Raw genomic sequence first — 9022 nt, 5'->3', positions numbered from 1 at the left:
GTAATTATCTTTCGATGATTTAATAATAATTACGAAGTTTTATAATCATTAATCATTCATGATCTATTTCATATTATACATTAACGAAATTTCAAGTTTTAGCATGTTATTTAAACGAATCTCCGAGTCTTAAAAGTTTATAAAATAAATAAGATTCAAACTATACGAGTATAAAATGTAAATAATCCAAAGATATTAAAGTATATCAATTTTTTATCAAGTTATGTATATTTAAAAGTATAAGGTTCAAAAGGTAATCAAGGTTTTATTATGTTTTAATAGAAATATGAAAGTTGAGGGGCTATTAGTGTAAATATAACATTCAAAATAGAATATAATAATAATAATAATAATAATAATAATAATAATAATAATAATAATAATAATAATAATAATAATAATAATAACAATACAGCACAGCCCAACCCTAACTCTGTCTCCCTCTTCATTTTTCCGGCAGCCCTTCCGGCGGCCGGAATCCGGCTACGTTTTTCCGGCGAGAACAACCAAACGGCGTTTTAATCACCAATCGATATACGCTAAATCATACCAAATGATTTCTCCACTAATAATAAACATTATTACTCGAGTTATTTCGCCATTAACAATCTAATTAACACACTCCAAACCATTTGTATAATAATCAAATCCTAATAACTCGAATTAAACACAAAACGATACAATTGAAGCCATAAATATGACTCTAATCTACATCTACATCTGCTGAAAACATAATATTTCACAAAAAGAACTCTCTAATACCCTCAAATCGTTCATCAAAGGTTATTCCGGCGAAGCTTCGTTTACCATCAATCCGGCACCAAGTCAAGTATGTAAATATAGATTCTCATTGTTTTTAAGCGTCTAACAAAACCCCTAACATAAATTGGCAAACATGGAATGGATTAGAATAATTGAGTCTAGGGTTTGTTAAAGAAGATGATGAACTTGATATTATTATTTATATGTTTTCAGTTTGTGATCTTATAACACAAAATCAGTTTGGTCCAGTGGCTGGGTATGTTTGCAGTGTTCATGAAGACCCAGGTTCAAACCCGAGTCACTGCAACACGTTTTATTATTTTTTTTGTAAATCATTTTTTTAATAATTATAACAAACCATATGTATTTTTTTTAAATCATTATAATAAATAAAATTAATAAAAACTATATTAAATCAAATAAAATATTTAAGATAAATAAAAATTGTTATAAGTTATTTTTAGCTTTTCTCCTAAAAACCAATCTTTCAAACTCGACAAATTAGTTTTAAACTCGTTTAAATTATATATATTATGTTTCGTTTGTTAAACTTATAATCCGTTAACACTTTTGGTTACAAAATAAAATGTACCAATAGCACCAATATTTCCGTAATCTTTATAATATCCAAACATAACATTAATCTCGTAATGTTTTAAATTAATAATTTATTAATAAAATCGTTAAAATTCGTTAATGTATAAAAACATATTATAATATACAACTCCAAAATAAAATATACATTCAACATTTCTAGTCCTTTTATTCTCTATCTCATCTGATTATTAGGGTCCGGTCCCTTTCTTCTCTATCTCAGATATTATTAGCGTCTGGGCCCTTCTTTCCACATAACCATAAATACGCTTCCTTACACGTACATTTTATTATACACATTCATACATATTAATTATTCATATATCATTCATGCATCTATGTAAAACTCACCTTTATTGGCGATACGTGCAACATACGAAGATCGTTCACGTACTGACCGACAAGCATTCATTCATAACCTCAATCATTATCACATAAATCATATAAGGCATACACTTACCACTTAGGATAAGTGTATTAACTAATCACATCAAGTATGCACACAGCCCCGAAAGCATAACAAGGAAATGAGGCTCGAAACTCACCCGAGTCCTGTTACGTTCACCGTTAATGGTTATTCCTTTGTTTAGTTTTGTACGACTAACTCGGTTCGATGCTCAACTTCTTCTTGTTATTTCGGCTTGAGAAAGAGAGAGCTTAAGTGTGTGTTTTGGATGGTGTAAGGAATGGGTGGAATGAATGGATTAATGAGTATTCAAGGTTTATATATTATGGGTTATGGGCTTAAGCCCATGGTCTTTCTTTCTTCTCTACAAATCCAAGTCCATTACCCATATTATTTAACCCAACACACGCCCAACTTATAATAATTAATTTTGTTATTTTATTAACCGAAACAGGTAATGGGATGTTACAAGTCTTCCCTCCTTAAAGAGATTTCGTCCCCGAAACCTAACTATTACTTATACAATCTCGGGTAAAACTTACGCATCTCCTCTTGAACTTCCCAGGTGGCATCTGATCCTTTACGATGCTACCATATCACTTTCAGTAAGGGGACAACATTATGACGAAGCTGCTTTTCCTTGCGGTCAACGATCTCTACAGCCTGTTCAACGTAGTTTAACTGTTCATCAACATTGATGCTTACTAATGGCACGTGAGACGAGTCATCAGCTAGACATTGAGGTGAGAAACATGGATGGTAGAATGATTTCCTTCTAACTCCTCGGGTAAATCTAGCTTGTAAGCCACTTCACCCACACGATCAACGATCTTAAACGGTCCAATATACCTTGGACTTAACTTTCCTTTCTTCCTAAAATGAATAATTCCCTTCCAATGCGAGACCTTGAGCATTACATTTTCACCAACGTTAAACTCGATCGGTCGTCGCCGCTTATCAGCATACGAATTTTGTCGGTCCTGAGCAGCTTTCATTCTTAACTTGATATGGTCAAACCTTGAAGAGGTTTCTTGCACAACTTCCAAGCTTATAATATCCTTCTGACCAATCTCTCCCCAACATACAAGAGTTCTACAACGTCTACGGTATATCATCTCAAACGGTGGCATACCAATCCTTGAATGGTAGCTGTTGTTATAATAGAATTCTCAAAGATGTAGATGGTTATCCCAACTTCCTCCATAGTCAAAAACACAAGCACGTAGCATATCCTAGAGGGTTTGGATAGTCCTTTCAGACTGTCCATCTGTTTGAGGATGATACGCTGTACTGATGTTCAGTCATGTTCCCATAGCCTCATGGAACTTCTTCCAGAATCTTAAAGTGAAACGAGTATCTCTATTGGACACGATCGATAATGGCACTCCATGCTTAGCCACAACTTGCTTTATGAACACATTTGCCAATACCTCTAACGAGATGGCTTCTCGTATAGGTAGAAAGTGAGCAATTTTCGTCAAACGGTCCACAATCACCCAAATGGTATCATGATATTTAGCCGTACATGGTAGCTTGGTTATGAATTCCATGGTGTTGTGTTCCCATTTCCATTCAGGTATCTCCAAAGGCTGCATCTTCCCATAAGGTTTCTGGTGTTCAGCCTTAACTTGCAAATAGGTTAAGCACTTACTAACATAATCCACTACGTCATTCTTCATCCATGGCCACTAGTAGTCTCTTTTCAGATCCTGATATATCTTGGTGGATCCTGGATGAATGATCTCGACTTGTGAGCCTCAGACTACGCCTTGACGATTTCTCCAAACAATTAACATATACGACTTCACTGTTGCAATGACTTCCTCATTCTTACGGCTTAGCACGTCAGCGACCACATTAGCCTTACCAGGATGGTATTTGATATCACAGTCATAGTCCTTAATCAACTCTAACCATCTTATATGTCTCATGTTCAGTTTTTTCTGCTCGAAAAAGTACTTTAAACTCTTATGATCTGTATAAATAGTACACTTAGTACCATATAGGTAATGTCTCCATATCTTGAGAGCATGCACTACTGCTGCTAACTCTAAGTCATGCGTCGGGTAAGTACTCTCGTGAACCTTCAACTGTCTGGATGCATAAGCTATCACTCTTCCTCATTGCATCAACACGCATCCTAACCCACGATGCGAGGCATCAGTAAAAACAACCAAATCCTCGTCACCATCGGGTAGAGCAAGGATTGGAGCTTGTGTGAGTTTTTTCTTCAATTCCTCAAAAGCTTCTTCCTGAAACTTATCCCAACTAAATACTGCGGTCTTTCGGGTCATTCCGGTCAATGGTGCGGCTATCTTAGGGAAGCCTTCGATGAAATTACTGTAATAGCCAGCCAACCCTAAGAAAATTCGTATATTGGTCGGGATTTGCGGAGTCATCCAGTTTGTTACTGCCTTGATCTTAGCTGGGTCCACGATAATCCCTTCAGGATTGATCATGTGACCAAGAAACTGAACTTCGCGTAACCAGAATGCGCATTTTGAAAACTTAGCATACGGCTTCTCTTCCTTCAAAATCTCCAATACTTCTCTTAAATGATCTGCATGATCAGGCTCGCTCTTCGAATAAATCAATATATCATCAATGAAAACGATAACTGACTTGTCTAACATCGGTCGGTATACTCAATTCATCATGTCCATAAATGCTGCGGGATTATTCTTTAGACCGAATGACATTACGAGGAACTCATAGTGTCCATACCGCGTCTGAAACGTTGTTTTAGGGATATCTGCCTCTTTCACCTTCAGCTGATGATAGCCCGATCTAAGGTCTATTCTTGAGAACCAACTCGAACCTTGCAGTTGATCAAACAAATCATCAATCCGTGGCAACGGATATCTATTCTTCATCGTAAGCTTGTTCAACTCACGATAGTCTATGCTCATTCTCATACTTCCATCATTCTTCTTTACAAACAACACCAGTGCGCCCCACGGGGAAACACTTGGCATAATAAAAACCTTGTCGAGGAGTTCTTGTAGTTGGGACATCAATTCTTTTATCTTGGACGACGCCAGGCGGTATAGTTCTTTCGCGACGGGTTGTGCTCCTTTTATTAAGTCTATCTGAAATTCTATCTCACGCTCCGGTGGCGACCCCGGAAGGTCCTCAGGGAACACTTCTGGATAGTCGCACACAATGGGAACATCTTTCACTTCTTTCTCCTCGGTCGTCTCTTTGACAAAATTCACCAGGTAGGCACCGCATGCTCTCCTTAACAAACCTTCGGCATTTATCATCGAATGACATTAAACCCTGAACTTTCTTTATCACCATAAACTGTCACCGTACCACCATCCAAGGATCTTAACCTTATCAACCTACTCTTGCACACTATCGGAGCCTCGAACTCAGATAATCAATCCATACCCAAAACCACATTGAACACTCCTGAGGTCATAACATACAAGGTAACTGGGAACTCATGCCCATCTAATTCTATCTTACAATCCTTAACCATTCTCAATATTCTAACCCAGGTCTCGCTTGCGGTTTCTATTATAAAAAGTTTCAGGCACACGACGACATTTCATCTTTGCTAATTTACATAATATCGTAGCTACAAAATTTCTATTCGCACCTGAATCAAACAATACTGAAGCAGAGATACCGTTCACTAAAAACGTACTTGTCACAACATCAGGGATCTGCTTAGCTTGCTCCTGAGTCAGCATGTAGGCCCTAGTCCTTGGCCTTGCTTGATCAACGTCTTTCTTTCCGCTTCTTCCCGCTTCACCGTCAGTGAACTCTCTTGCCATATAACCAGTCTTACCACACTTGTAACATGCATTCAACCAAAGCCTGAACTCTCCACTGTGAGCTTTAAAACACTTGTGACATACATCTCTACCTTTAACCCATTTACACTCACCACTGTGCATCTTACCACACGTCTTACATGACCTCTTCTCCCACGCACTCTTCTTCTTATCCCTAGGGTTCCTCAACTAAGTACCTGGTCGTTTAGCAGGAGCAACCCACTTCTTCTCCTTCTTCTCTCTACCACCACCTCATCCACATCCAAGTTATCGTAAACCATCTCTGCGAGTTCAACAGCAGAGTCGAAAGTAGCAGGTTTACTTGTCTTGACCAAAGTGTGGACATTCTGTGGCAGTCCTCTTATGTAGCACTTGATTCTTTTGACTTCGGTATCCACCATGCCGGGCACCAATCTAGACATGCGGTTAAATTCGGTAGTATACTCGCGGTATGTCATCTTACCCACCTTCAAGTTCAGAAACTTCATCTCAGCCTTTTCAACCTCAGAATCAGCACATATACTTCTCATCACTAAATCCTTCAGATCATCCCGTCTCATCGTCTTAACTTCTTCTCGAGTCTTTCTCTACTCCACCGACTCCCACCAGTACATGGCTTCATCTCCAAACGGTTGAGTGGCATAACCCATTGCTTGGTCAACGGCACTAGCTAATTCGGATAACCTTGTCCATGGTGGTTATCCATTGGAGAGTAGAGATCGCATCCCCCAAACCAGTTAGCTTCGGCGGGTCGCAACCTTTGAACGACTTATAGTTACGCCCACTTCGGCCTCTTTTTAGCTCATCAGCCTTCACAGATCGAACTTCACTCGAATCACCTTCCTCATCATCAACTTTCTTACCATCATCCCCTGCCCTCTCAGCAATCATTGCATGGTCTTCAGCAGACTTTCTAGAATGTAATTCCTTCACTGCAGCAGCTACAACTTGAGCAATGGCTTCCTTAACAGCAGGGTCAAGTAGATACCCTTCATTGTTGCTCAGATTCTGCCCAGCTGCACTTCCTTCTTCCTTTGTGTTAGTAGCTGATTCTATAGAAGGTTCTCGGTAATACGTTGCCTACCACGACGCCCTGTACGACCTCCTCGACCAACAACTTTCCTTGCTCCGGCCATTCATATTTTATAAGGTAACACAAAAATCATCACTCAAGGAACTATTTAGTACAAGGATATTAAGGCTAACAGGTAATAACAATAGCCAGCTGTGATTAATTGATCACGTTACTCTTTGTGTCCTATACACTTCCCTTTGTGATTCCACTTGTGCTAGTTCTACTTTTAACAGTTAGACATTCAAACAGTTCATATAATCATATACACCTATCCCTAGCATTTAAGCTAACTTCCTCACACATTCTTACATTACATGTGTAATTAATCACATATTTTACCTTTACTTAGCTTGCTTGAGCGACACATGGCTTTCTTGAACTAGCATCTTCTTTCTTTTCTTACTTATGGCTCATTCTCTATTCGAGTCTAAGCATGTAGGATGCTTAATTCTCTCGAACTTAGGCTCTGATACCAACTTGTAAGGCCCTGGTCCCGGTGCCTTACTTTGGCGTTGGATTTACTCATAAACACAGTTCTAAATATCATAGTGAATTAAAATTTTCGCAGAATAATATTAAAAGTCAACCATTCATTACATAAGTCTCAATTTAAAGTAATATAAAACATGTCTTTTTAGTTTAAACATTAACAACTGAGTCTTCAGATGCCAACTTCTTTATTCATCTGTCATGTGTCCCCCTTCAAGCCAACTGTCTCATCCTACTTACCTGCGTGCATACTAAAAGTAAGTTACGCGGAGTGAGTTCTAGTTAATCAGGCAACATACAATACATTCACATACTTACATATATACGTATCCGAAGATACATATTACATACTTAGCATGTTACCTTTCATTCATTCATACATATATACTTTCTTTCTTTCTTTCATACTTTCATACATTCTTTCATACCATCACACTTTCATACTTTCATAATACATACAGAACTATCTTTACAATCTCATATATTCATAGGGTCTGGTTCCTTTCTTCTCTGTCTTCATATATTATTAGGGTTTGGTCCTTTTCTTCTCTATCTCATATATTATTAGGGTTTGGTCCCTTCTATCTCAGATATTATTAGGGTATGGTCCCTTCTTTCCACATAACCATACATAAGCTTCCTTACACGTACATTCTATTATATACATTCTTAGCGTTTTCATAATGTTTAAGACAGCTATAAACTTTGCATGTATAAGAGTTTACAATTTCTAATAAAATGTTTGCTTTATATTTATGACAACTTTATCTAACACAATCTGTGGTAAAATGTTGCATTACGCGTAAGGGATTTTTACAAATATCCCATCCTTAAGCTTCTTAATTACATATTTCCTCAAATGTTAAATTATAATTGCATATTTCGCCTTCTAGTATGCAATTACCTTTTACCCTTTTCAATATACAATACCCAGAATGAAATTAAGGTTCTTCCCATTTTTATAGTTCTCATATCTTTTGGAAGATGCCGACAAAGTTTGCGGACGATCCGGCTAGGGCGTCCGAGGGTATAGGTTTACAAGTATGTTCTCTTCATGCTTCCATCTCTTTCAGATATTTATTGATGCACAGGTGTTGTGACTTTGGATTTTAATTTTGATTTTTCTTTTATAGTATGTGCACTTTGCATTTATAGGGTTTTGATTTTGGGTTTTTGTTTGCTACACGCAACGGGTTTTTTGTCCAATTTTGAATAATCAAGGTATTCGTCATCTTGCTCCATTTTGAAATCGTTCACCAAATGGATCTTTTATGAACCCCGCAATGCAGGCATACTATTGATGGGTGATTATCACACTAAATTAATATGGTAACCCGTATAGGTGTTAACATGAGACAATGATGCATTGATTATATATGTGAACTGAAACTTGGCTTTAGCTAAATGGGATTCATTGTTGTCCGAGCCTATTTAGTTCCTATATTTTTGATGGCTTAAATGGGTTAAGACCGTAGTTGGATTAAGCGGTTAAATGTGTAACCCGTCGAGTTGAAACGAAGGCAACCCCTGTTATTACTAAGACCATTTAACTTCTGCAGGTTTTATTACTAAAAGGATTATATGACCTTCAAGTTGCAGCTTCTAGATGGGGACCATATTGATTGTTGATCTTAATGAGGGTTGTAAATTTGCACATTTCTTTTTTGGTTTCGTAGTAAATTTGTTGTTATCGTATTAAAACTCAACTAAGGGTGTTCCTTACAATGATAGTATGATTCATTTTGGGATTATGTAAACATTTGTTGTCTTTTTTATACAATATTATGTGATATATGTCACAAAATGTTAGAAATATTCAGCCTATAAAGTATGTAAAAATAATAATACGTTTTGTAACGTTTGCTAACTATTTAAAAAATCGACTCCAACTGAATTTATTAGCATCGATATGTT

This window comes from Bidens hawaiensis, unplaced genomic scaffold (assembly GCF_021521415.1).
Source record: "Bidens hawaiensis isolate Kalapana, Puna unplaced genomic scaffold, B.hawaiensis_p1.1 tig00005306_1, whole genome shotgun sequence".
NCBI lineage: Eukaryota > Viridiplantae > Streptophyta > Magnoliopsida > Asterales > Asteraceae > Bidens > Bidens hawaiensis.
This window is presented reverse-complemented; position numbering follows the sequence as displayed.